Genomic DNA, 9,849 nt, shown 5'->3' on the forward strand with positions numbered 1-9,849 from the left:
TTGTATAACATTCTTTTTATCTATATTAACTACTATGACGATATTACCATAATTATTTTTGGTTGAGTATATTGCTGTTGTAATGAAATAGTTTTTTTGTTTTGTTTTTTTAGGTCCCCTTTTGCAGTACTGCAGTTTAAAACTAGAACTGTGTCCAAAGGACACGGATGCCCCCACTGACAACATATATATGGTATATAGTGAAAAAATCAACAACGGGCCATAATTCTGTTAAATTTGGTGGCAGCAAAAATTCCTTCCTTTAATACCATCTACACATTAAGGTTGTTCATCCCTGGAAGTTTAAGCAAAATCTACCATCCGGTTTAAGAGGAGTTGCGTTAACAAAATTTCTATATGGTATATAGTGAAAAAATCAACAAAGGGCCATAATTCTGTTAAATTTGGTCGCAGCAAAAATTCCTTCCTTTACTACCATTTACACATTAAGGTTGTTCATCCCTGAAAGTTTAAGCAAAATCTGCCATCCAGTTTAAGAGGAGTTGCCTTCACAAAATTTCTATATGGTATATAGTGAAAAAATCAACAAAGGGCCATAATTCTGTTAAATTTGGTCGCAGCAAAAATTCCTTCCTTTACTACCATCTACACATTAAGGTTGTTCATCCCTGGAAGTTTAAGCAAAATCTGCCATCTGGTTTAAGAGGAGTTGCGTTCACAAAATTTCTACATAGTATATAGTGAAAAAATCAACAAAGGGCCATAATTTTGTTAAATTTGGTCGCAGCGAAAATTCCTTCCTTCACTGCCATCTACATATTAAGGTTGTTCATCCCTATAAGTTTAAGCAAAGTCTGCCATCCGGTTTAAGAGGATTTGCGTTCACAAAATTTCTATATGGTATATAGTGAAAAAATCAACAAAGGGCCATAATTCTGTTAAATTTGGTCGCAGCAAAAATTCCTTCCTTTAATACCATCTACACATTAAGGTTGTTCATCCCTGAAAGTTGAAGCAAAATCTGCCATCCAGTTTAAGAGGAGTTGCGTTCACAAAATTTCTATATGGTATATAGTGAAAAAATCAACAAAGGGCCATAATTCTGTTAAATTTGGTCGCAGCAAAAATTCCTTCCTTTACTACCATCTACACATTAAGGTTGTTCATCCCTGGAAGTTTAAGCAAAATCTGCCATCTGGTTTAAGAGGAGTTGCTTTCACAAAATTTCTACATAGTATATAGTGATAAAATCAACAAAGGGCCATAAATCTGTTAAATTTGGTCCCAGCGTAACCTTCCTTTACTACCATCTACATATTAAGGTTGTTCATCCCTGAAAGTTTAAGCAAAATCTGCCATCCGGTTTAAGAGGAGTTGCGTTCACAAGATTTCGGGACGTACGGACAGACGGACGGACGGACAGACGGACGGCGTGACGGACGGACGGACGGACAAGTGCAATGCTATATGCTCCCACTCTGTGGGGGCATAAAAAATGACTAATTAATCAAATGTTCGTTCAACTTTGGCGGTTATTTCACGATTTTCTTAACACGAGATATTAATTACCAGATAATGTGTGCCTGTATGGAGTGATTATCACAGCGTGTAAAGATTATACCGGACTCCCCACTGGGCATGCATGACTATCAATATCAAGGGCTTGAAGGGTCAGATACGGGTTGTCCAGGTCAAATATCAACATTCATAATTAGTGGCTAATGGCCAAAAATTTGTCGACTCTTCTGGTAAAGATCCTTGTATAGGGGTAGTGTTATTGTCCGTTGTTGTTTTCATTAAAACCAATTAGTCTCGGACTTCCATGAACCAGAAGTTCACTTATAATTTTGCAGACTGTTGGAATTGGGGTATGTCCTATTTGGAAGTGACAAAATCGTGAGCTTGAACTAGTGAGTAAATGTGTTTTCTTTGTTTAATTTTCTCGAGTATTAATGAAGATTAATGATATTGTTGAAATGTTAATGGTTAGGAATTCTTCCAACTAATTATACTGGTTCCTGCCAAATGTATTCACTAATAGACAAATGTCACCTTTAAATACATGGTTTTCTACGTGCCTCGTTTCTTCGTTTTCTTTAGTGTTAGGAAACTATTATTACTTAAAAGTGCAAGGATTTCAGTATTTGCTGTAGATTTTCATTTTTTCTAGTTTCTGGTTTGAATTGTGTATTTTTTTTTATAAATGTAAGATATTTAAAGCTCTAATTTCCAAACCAAACAATTTAATTTCTTTATTCAAAAATATTGATTTTTTTTAACCATAAAATAATAATCTTTATGGTAATGTTAATATTTTAGAGATAAAACTCTTAATAAAAATAATTGGTAATTTATGGCATAAAAAGTGTGTTTTGATTGGTTTATTTGAAACAGGTGATGTATTATCATAATTTATAATCACAGCTTATCTCAATAAATCCTCTCTTTTTTAATTTTAATCTTCACATTTAGAGTAGTATAAAGTGTGATATAGATTCCAATCTTGTTGCCTCATGGCCAGAAAAGCATTTATTTTGAAGTGCTAACAATTAAAACAAAGTAAAGACTTGTATTCAAGATAATAAAATGTGCATTTTGTATTGTGGTTGCCATTCAATCATAAACTGTCTGACAGGAACTTCAATTTTTTTTTTCTATAGAGTACATTCTGACTTGGTGGGGGCCAAAACGAGGAATGGAACTCAGTTTCTTTTTGCATAATAGCATGGGTCACATTTTGCCTTGATTATTTTTTCTATATGTCCTTATTTTAGCCTAAAATAAGATAATAATATACAGTTGTTTCAAAGTAAAACAGTCCAAGTAATAGCTTCAATTTAATTACCAACAGCTTCATAGTTTATTGTCAGGTCTTGCAAATTTAACATGCACAGCCACATGTCTTGATGTCATATCTGCAATTTATAAACTTGTGATATAAAACACACATTTTGTAAGATTGAACAGAAATGCAGTCATAAAAGAAACATAAAAAAACACACATGACAGAAGTTTGGTGTAAGCTGTTTTTTATCCTTTGGTAATTTAGAAGTAATGAATCTTGGATGAGAGTAATATTTCTTTTTTGAATTCACTGAATTGTTAATACTGTGTGTAAGCTATTACCATGATTCTTTTTCTAAAGATTTGATTGAATATTAAGCTTCTACATAACCAGATTAACATCAAAGTTATGCTTTCCTCATTAAGTGTAATATCCTGATTACCCTTACCATTTATCTTTATTTAGGCCACTGAAAAAGAATGTTTGTTTCTTGTTTACTTTGGAAAATAAAAAAGAAGTATGGCATAAGGGGGTCAGTCTTGGTTTTTTTCAATTTTTGTAAAAATTGGTTATACAATTCGCCCCATTAAAGCAAAAAGGTACCAAGTGACATTTTCATGTTTTCGAGAAAATCGCGTTTAAAGGTTTGAAGTTCCATATCAAATCAGGTTTTTACAACATGGCAAATAAACTTAACATATATTTAGATAATGTTTGAATGTACATGCTCAAAAAGTTGGAAAGCTTATATATTACTAATTAGTGATAATTATTCAATTAAAGGAAATGGTTCCTTTTTGCACTTATAAATATTTTGACCGACACATGCAAAAAGGTACCATATGATCGCTTGGCCCCTTTTTGCATTGTATGATTTTTAACATTTGCTGTCGAATATATCAAAAAAGGTACCATATGGCAGTTGGTACCTTTTTGTCCCGACAATATTAACAACAAGAGCTGTCCGTAAGACAGTGCGCTCGACTTTTTTATTGCTTGCCAATAAAAAAAGTTTTTGCAGTAAAAGGCAATACAAGAATCTCTGTATTTTTAAAGTGAACAATGGCCATGAGCATTAAGATATTTAGTGAAGAATTATTTTATTATGACATAATTTATGGTAAAGTGAACAAGTGGATAGGAATGAATTTTTTTAGATTTTTTAAGTTTTTTAGTGCTTGCCTATAATACAAAACATTGACAGTTAAGGGCCATAATTCAAATAAAATCTTTGACAGAATTACCTTCTCCTGGACATGTTTGGGAATCATGATTGTAAACAAGTATTCCAACTTTCAAATTAATATCTCAAACAGTTCAGTCAAAAAGTGGACTGGTACTAAAAACTTAACCAAGATTCTAAGTCGATTAAAAGGCCTTAATTTTTAAAACAAATCCTTGACAGAGTTACCTTCTCTTGCGTACAGATGGGGGTAATGATGTGAAATAGCATTAAAAGTTTCAAAGCAATATCTCAAAGGGTTAAGGCAATAAGTGGATTTTACCCATATTCAATGTATTTTCTAAGTCAAAAAGGGGCATAATTCTGTCAAAAACCTTGACAGAGTTATGTCCTCTTGTCTGTTGATGAAGGTCGTGATGGTAAACAAGTATGGTCAGTTTCAAAGCAATACCTCCAATGGTTTTGAAATAAAGTGAGGTGGTACAAAAAACTTAACCAAGCTCAATACACTTTCTAAGTCAAAAAAGGGCCATAATTCTGTCAAAAACCTTGACAGAGTTATGTACTCTTGTCTGTAGATGGAGGTTATGATGGTGAACAAGTATGGTAAGTTTCAAAGCCATACTTGTAATACTTCTGAAATAAAGTGGGGTGGTACGAAAAACTTAACCAAGGTGTGACGCCAACGCCGACGCCGACGCCGACGCCGGGGCGAGTAGGATAGCTCCCCTTTTCATAGAAAAGTCGAGCTAAAAAGCATCATTTGGTTACAATTTTATTCTACAATGAAACATTTAATAATATGAAATTCTTGTGTTTTCAGTAAATGTCTGATACAACTATCACACCGCATGTTTTGAAAGTCTTCCTCTGTGATCAATCTCAATGCCTATGTCAAAATCTCTTACATTGTTAGTCAAAATCAGAATCATTCTCATCCGATTCCATTGTGACATAATCCTTTTCTTTCCTTTATGTTAGTTAAGTGGCATTATAATTATGGAACTCTTTTTGGATAATTTTCTTTGCAAACAAAGTAACCAAGTCATTTTTCTTTTGAATAGAAACTGGAGGTTTGGTATCATAACTTCATATATTGTTCACTATTTGTCCACTAATACTTTATGATTCTGTATTCTGAACTTCTATTTCCATAAAATCTTCAGCATTGAAGCTCTAATTTACAAAAACTGACTATGGGCTTTCCTTTGGTACCTGTATCCATTTCACTTGTAGCCAGTTTACTCTTTGTCCGTCAATGGATGTTTTGAGTCTCAGACACTGTTTTTTAATGAAGTATTTGAAATCAAAAACATGGTTATATTTCATTGGCACAGCAATGTATGGCTGTGATTTTCTGGCCAGTGATATAAGAGAACACAACTGAATGATACATAATGATACAGGAATTATTTTCTTTGCCCCTTCAAGAGTCAAGTTGTCACTCCATCTGTGAGTGACCCGATACAAGAAATTTGTGATCAATCTTAAACTTGGAACTTGTGATATAAAAAAGAAGAGACGCAGCTATGAATCTGTTTTGTCCCCCGTATGAATCTGAAAAATATATGACTTATTTGATGAAACCACTTTGGCAAGTAGAAAAGGGGTTTTTATTAAGCAGGATGCTATTTCACCTCTCTATACATGACTGCAACATTTTTGTCTCATTAGGAATATACTGTCAAGTTGTGTACCAACAGAGTTTTCTTGAATAGTTAAGCACACGCACTAATGAGCAAGGGGTTGTTACAATGGCCTTGAGATCAAAACATGCAACATAAATGCATGGTTCACCTTTTGCTCCAACTTTATTTTAAATATTTTCTTCTTGTGAATTTTCTTTCTGTTTTTGATGTTCAATATATTGTTCCTTGATCGTGCCATCTAGTGTGTCTACTGCCTTCCTATATGTATGTTGCTTAACAGGTTTTATTTCCTTCTTTTCACTTTCAATTATTTAAAGTTTCCACATCTTTTTAATGTTTAAGTCATAGTCATGAGATAGGTATTGTTTCTTTCAGTTTTTTTCTTGTATAATGAGATTTCATTTTAGGAAATTACTCTTTATGCTGTTTCACCAATTTAACTATATCATAATCTAGTTTATTTGCAGATGCACTTCCTTCATGTTTCCTTCCACATAAACCCCTGTTCTTGTTTGGCAAGAGTACAGCAATACTTTTTTCTTTTTTACGTCACATTTTTGTGAAAGAAGTCATTCAACACTATCCATACACTTCACACCTGTTATATTCCTCAATTTAAAACAGAAAACCAATACTCTGGGGTTTATTGTTATATTTGATGTCCCCTTAGCACATCTAGATTGTGTATTCATTAAAAAGCTAAAAGGTACCAGCAAACAATTTAATATATAAAATCTTAATGGTCGTAAATTCTTTTGTGTAGAAAAGGGACCATGTGCACATGGTTCCTTTTTGCATTAAAAAAATCTTAAACTTAATAAAGTCATACAAAATGGCAATAAGGTTTACTATGTGACGCTTGGTACCTTTTTGCTCAAACTGATATGCATATGGTCCTTTTTGCATTACTAAATGGGAAAATAATTGACATTGGGTACCTTTTTACATAAACCTTATATGTCTGTAAATAAACATGATACTACAGGAGATATTTCTACAGATTAAAGATAACATTAAAAAAAAAAATGAAAAAATGTTAAAAAAGTCATTTTTGGGCCAAAATGTCGCTTGGTACCTTTTTGCTTTAATGGGGGCGAATTATAATTTTTTAGTCTGCTGAAAAAATTAAACCTTGACATTTAATAATATATGTTTTTTACTAAAAGGTGGAACAGAGATCATCTTCAGAAAAAGCCTGACTTAGTGCATGATTGAATGTATTATCACCAGTTTTTAGATATTGCCTGGATGAACACCAGACATTAGTGGCTCCCCTCTATCAATACTCCATTATATAAATAATGAATTCAGTTGTTTGAATAAGCCTGGTTGTTTTCTTCTAAGGTCTGAAATAAATAAAAATTTTAAAAAACCAAATAATGCCCCTGAAATTTTTAATTAAATAGTTAAAAACTGTTTATTTTCTTTATAGAAAAAATGTGAAAAGCTCTTCCCCTTTTTTCATATCTAAATGAATATTTTTTCTTTAACTATGAAAAAATTTTGTTTTTTTTAAATTAAACCCACACTTGAAAGTTATGGTGTTTTTTTTCAAAAATAAGTTTAAACATGTTTTGGCAAACATTTCATAAAGTATTTGGGGAAAACAATCCCAAATTAACCCCAATTTTGGGGGGTTTTAAATGAAGCTTGTAAACAAAAATTTTTGTAAAAACTTTTTTAAATGATAGTTTTTAATCAAACAGTTTTTGGTTTTTCTTTTCCCATAAAGGGTTTCCCTAACAAAAGGTCGTGGTCTCCCCCAAAGAGGCCCCAGCCTCATATCCTGAATAGCTTTTTACTTTTGATCTCCTTGCCCAATAAACCTGTTACCAACTAAAAATGAATCAGAGGAATTTCAAATCATTTTTCATTTAAATGTGAAACTTAAAAGGCATTTAGATAATTTTATAAAGACATAATATCACTGTCCTTTCAAGTAATATATAAAATAAAAATCGTTTATTTTTTTAATTACAACACAGCTTCAAGAGGTCTTGAAAAGTTTTGTTTTTGTGTTTTTTTTATATGAGTATAAAACGCTTTAAAAGTGCTTAAATTATTTTCAGATATAAATCAAAATCTATGACCTTAAATGTGAAATTTTAAAATAATTTGATTTTGTTTCTTCAAAATTGAGCGCAAATTTACAAATTTCAAAAATAGAAAATACTTTCCCAAAACATTTTAACCTTTTTTAAGCGTAATATCCCTACTTGGGCATTTGTAATAACATTGTTACATAAATGGTTACCAAAAAAGCAATTTGGGAAAAGAAAAAGAAAGACACTTTAAATGAAGGTGTTATAAGTCAAATTGGTTCCCTTTTAACAAAGTAATGATTTTTTACCCAAAAAGAAAAATATGCAAAGTATTTTTTAATTTTCCCCTTTTTTATTTCTTTTTAATTTTTTTTAAAGGGGAAAAATGAGGATTAAACAAAGAGTTTTTTTTTTCTTGTTTGTAAATTTTTCCCCTTTTGGGTCCAATTTTTTTTCTTTTAAAAACCTTTAAAATTACAGTTTAAAGATAATTTGATTTTTTCCCTAGACAATCAATCGCCAAACCCAAGTTTTAAAGGTGGGTTTTTTTTTCCTCTTTTGGGTTTTAATTTTTTTAAACCAAAAAGCCCAAAAAATTTCACAGTGTTTTTAAAAAAATAAGAAAGATCAACTTTTTTTTAAATGTTATGTTGAAAATAATCCAAAACTTGGGGACTTTTTTTGGGAAAGCTTTGATAAAAAGGGGTAGATGTATAAAGGAAATTCATAAATATTATTTTAATTTTTTAAATTTTTTTCAAAATTACTTTCAAAAAATTTAAAACAAAAACTTTTTTTTTAAGGGATTAGAGGGTTTGGATTTATTTATAGCAATTAATAAAAAAACTGTAAGCCAGGCAACCAGTACAAAAGGGTTTCTAGCCCAGATTTAAGATTTGCTTCATGGGATATCTGCGGGCTATCTAGACAACATTAAAAGGTTTGGGAAGAAAAAAAAACAAGATAAACACCATAATCTGCTATTTTCTTTGGGTTTTATCTGTGCCCAAAAATCTCCCTTTTTCTCGTCATTAATCTTCCCGCACGTGAAAGTAACACTGTTTTGGGTGGGATATGTTTAAAAATTGGGGGTAATTTGGGGGGTGGGAAAAAACAATAAGGGGGTTTCCCCCCAAGTACTAACATCTTTTCCCCAGCCAAACTGCTCCCTCTCTACCCCACCCGCTTATAAAAAGGGGCACTGATTTAGGGGGTTTTTAGATTTCTCCCCCTCTAAGTAAATCTTGGGGTTTTTTTTAAAATGATTTGTGTCGGAAGACAGCTTATTGGAAAAAAGATGGAAAAATTAAAAATTTTTAAAAAAAGCATTCAAAGATAATATTTTCCCAAAATTTTTTTATTTTTTTTGCCCCAATATGTTAAAGTAAGATTTAGGTTTTTTTTTTTGTAACTTTTTTAAAGTAAGGTTAATGAGTTTTTTTTCAATGGGAAATTTTTAGATGGTTAGGTGCTAGACTAAACTTTGCTTTTAAAATAAAAAAACCCGGGGTTCTTCATAAATTTTCTTGGTTTTCTTAAAAAAAGTTTTATTTTTTACATTTTCCCTTTTTAAAAATTTTTTTAGTTTATTTTTTAAAATTTATATAGGGGGACTGTCTTAAACCCAAATTTTTGGGAAAAGCCTAAAAAAAAATTTAACAACAAAGGAAGAAATTAAAGATTTAAATGTTTTTACAAAAATTTGAAACTGAAATTTAAAAATTTTTTTTTGTATAAATAAATATAGTGGGAAAAATTTATCATTATTTTTTATGGGGGTTAAGGACAGATTAAAAAAGCTGGGGTTTTTTCAAAAACCAAATGGTGTGAGCAATGGGTCATGAATTTTTTGGGTTTTTGAAAGTAATTAAACATTCAACCCTTTAAAGTTAAATTTAAGGGGGGTTTAAATCATGGCCAATTCTGGTAATTGGGGGGGGTCAGTTGTTCTTGGGGGCATGCATAATGGAATTTTCTCTACCATGCTAATTAATTATCAGCTGTTTTTATTTACAATACAAGCATTCCTGAGAGAAGAAAGTCAATCTGCCTCTATTGTTAAACTGAAATGCCTGTTAAAATAGCTTGAAAGTTTAACTTTATGACCTGAACCATGTCTAATTGTGACTAATATGTTAAAACCAAGTTAAACAAAGCAAACAACAAGCAATATTATAATATCAGATTTCTGGAAAAGGAATTATAATGGAAAATGCATTGAAATTGATT

This window comes from Ruditapes philippinarum, unplaced genomic scaffold, assembly GCF_026571515.1.
Source record: "Ruditapes philippinarum isolate M1 unplaced genomic scaffold, ASM2657151v2 ctg722_1_1_1_1, whole genome shotgun sequence".
Taxonomy (NCBI): domain Eukaryota; kingdom Metazoa; phylum Mollusca; class Bivalvia; order Venerida; family Veneridae; genus Ruditapes; species Ruditapes philippinarum.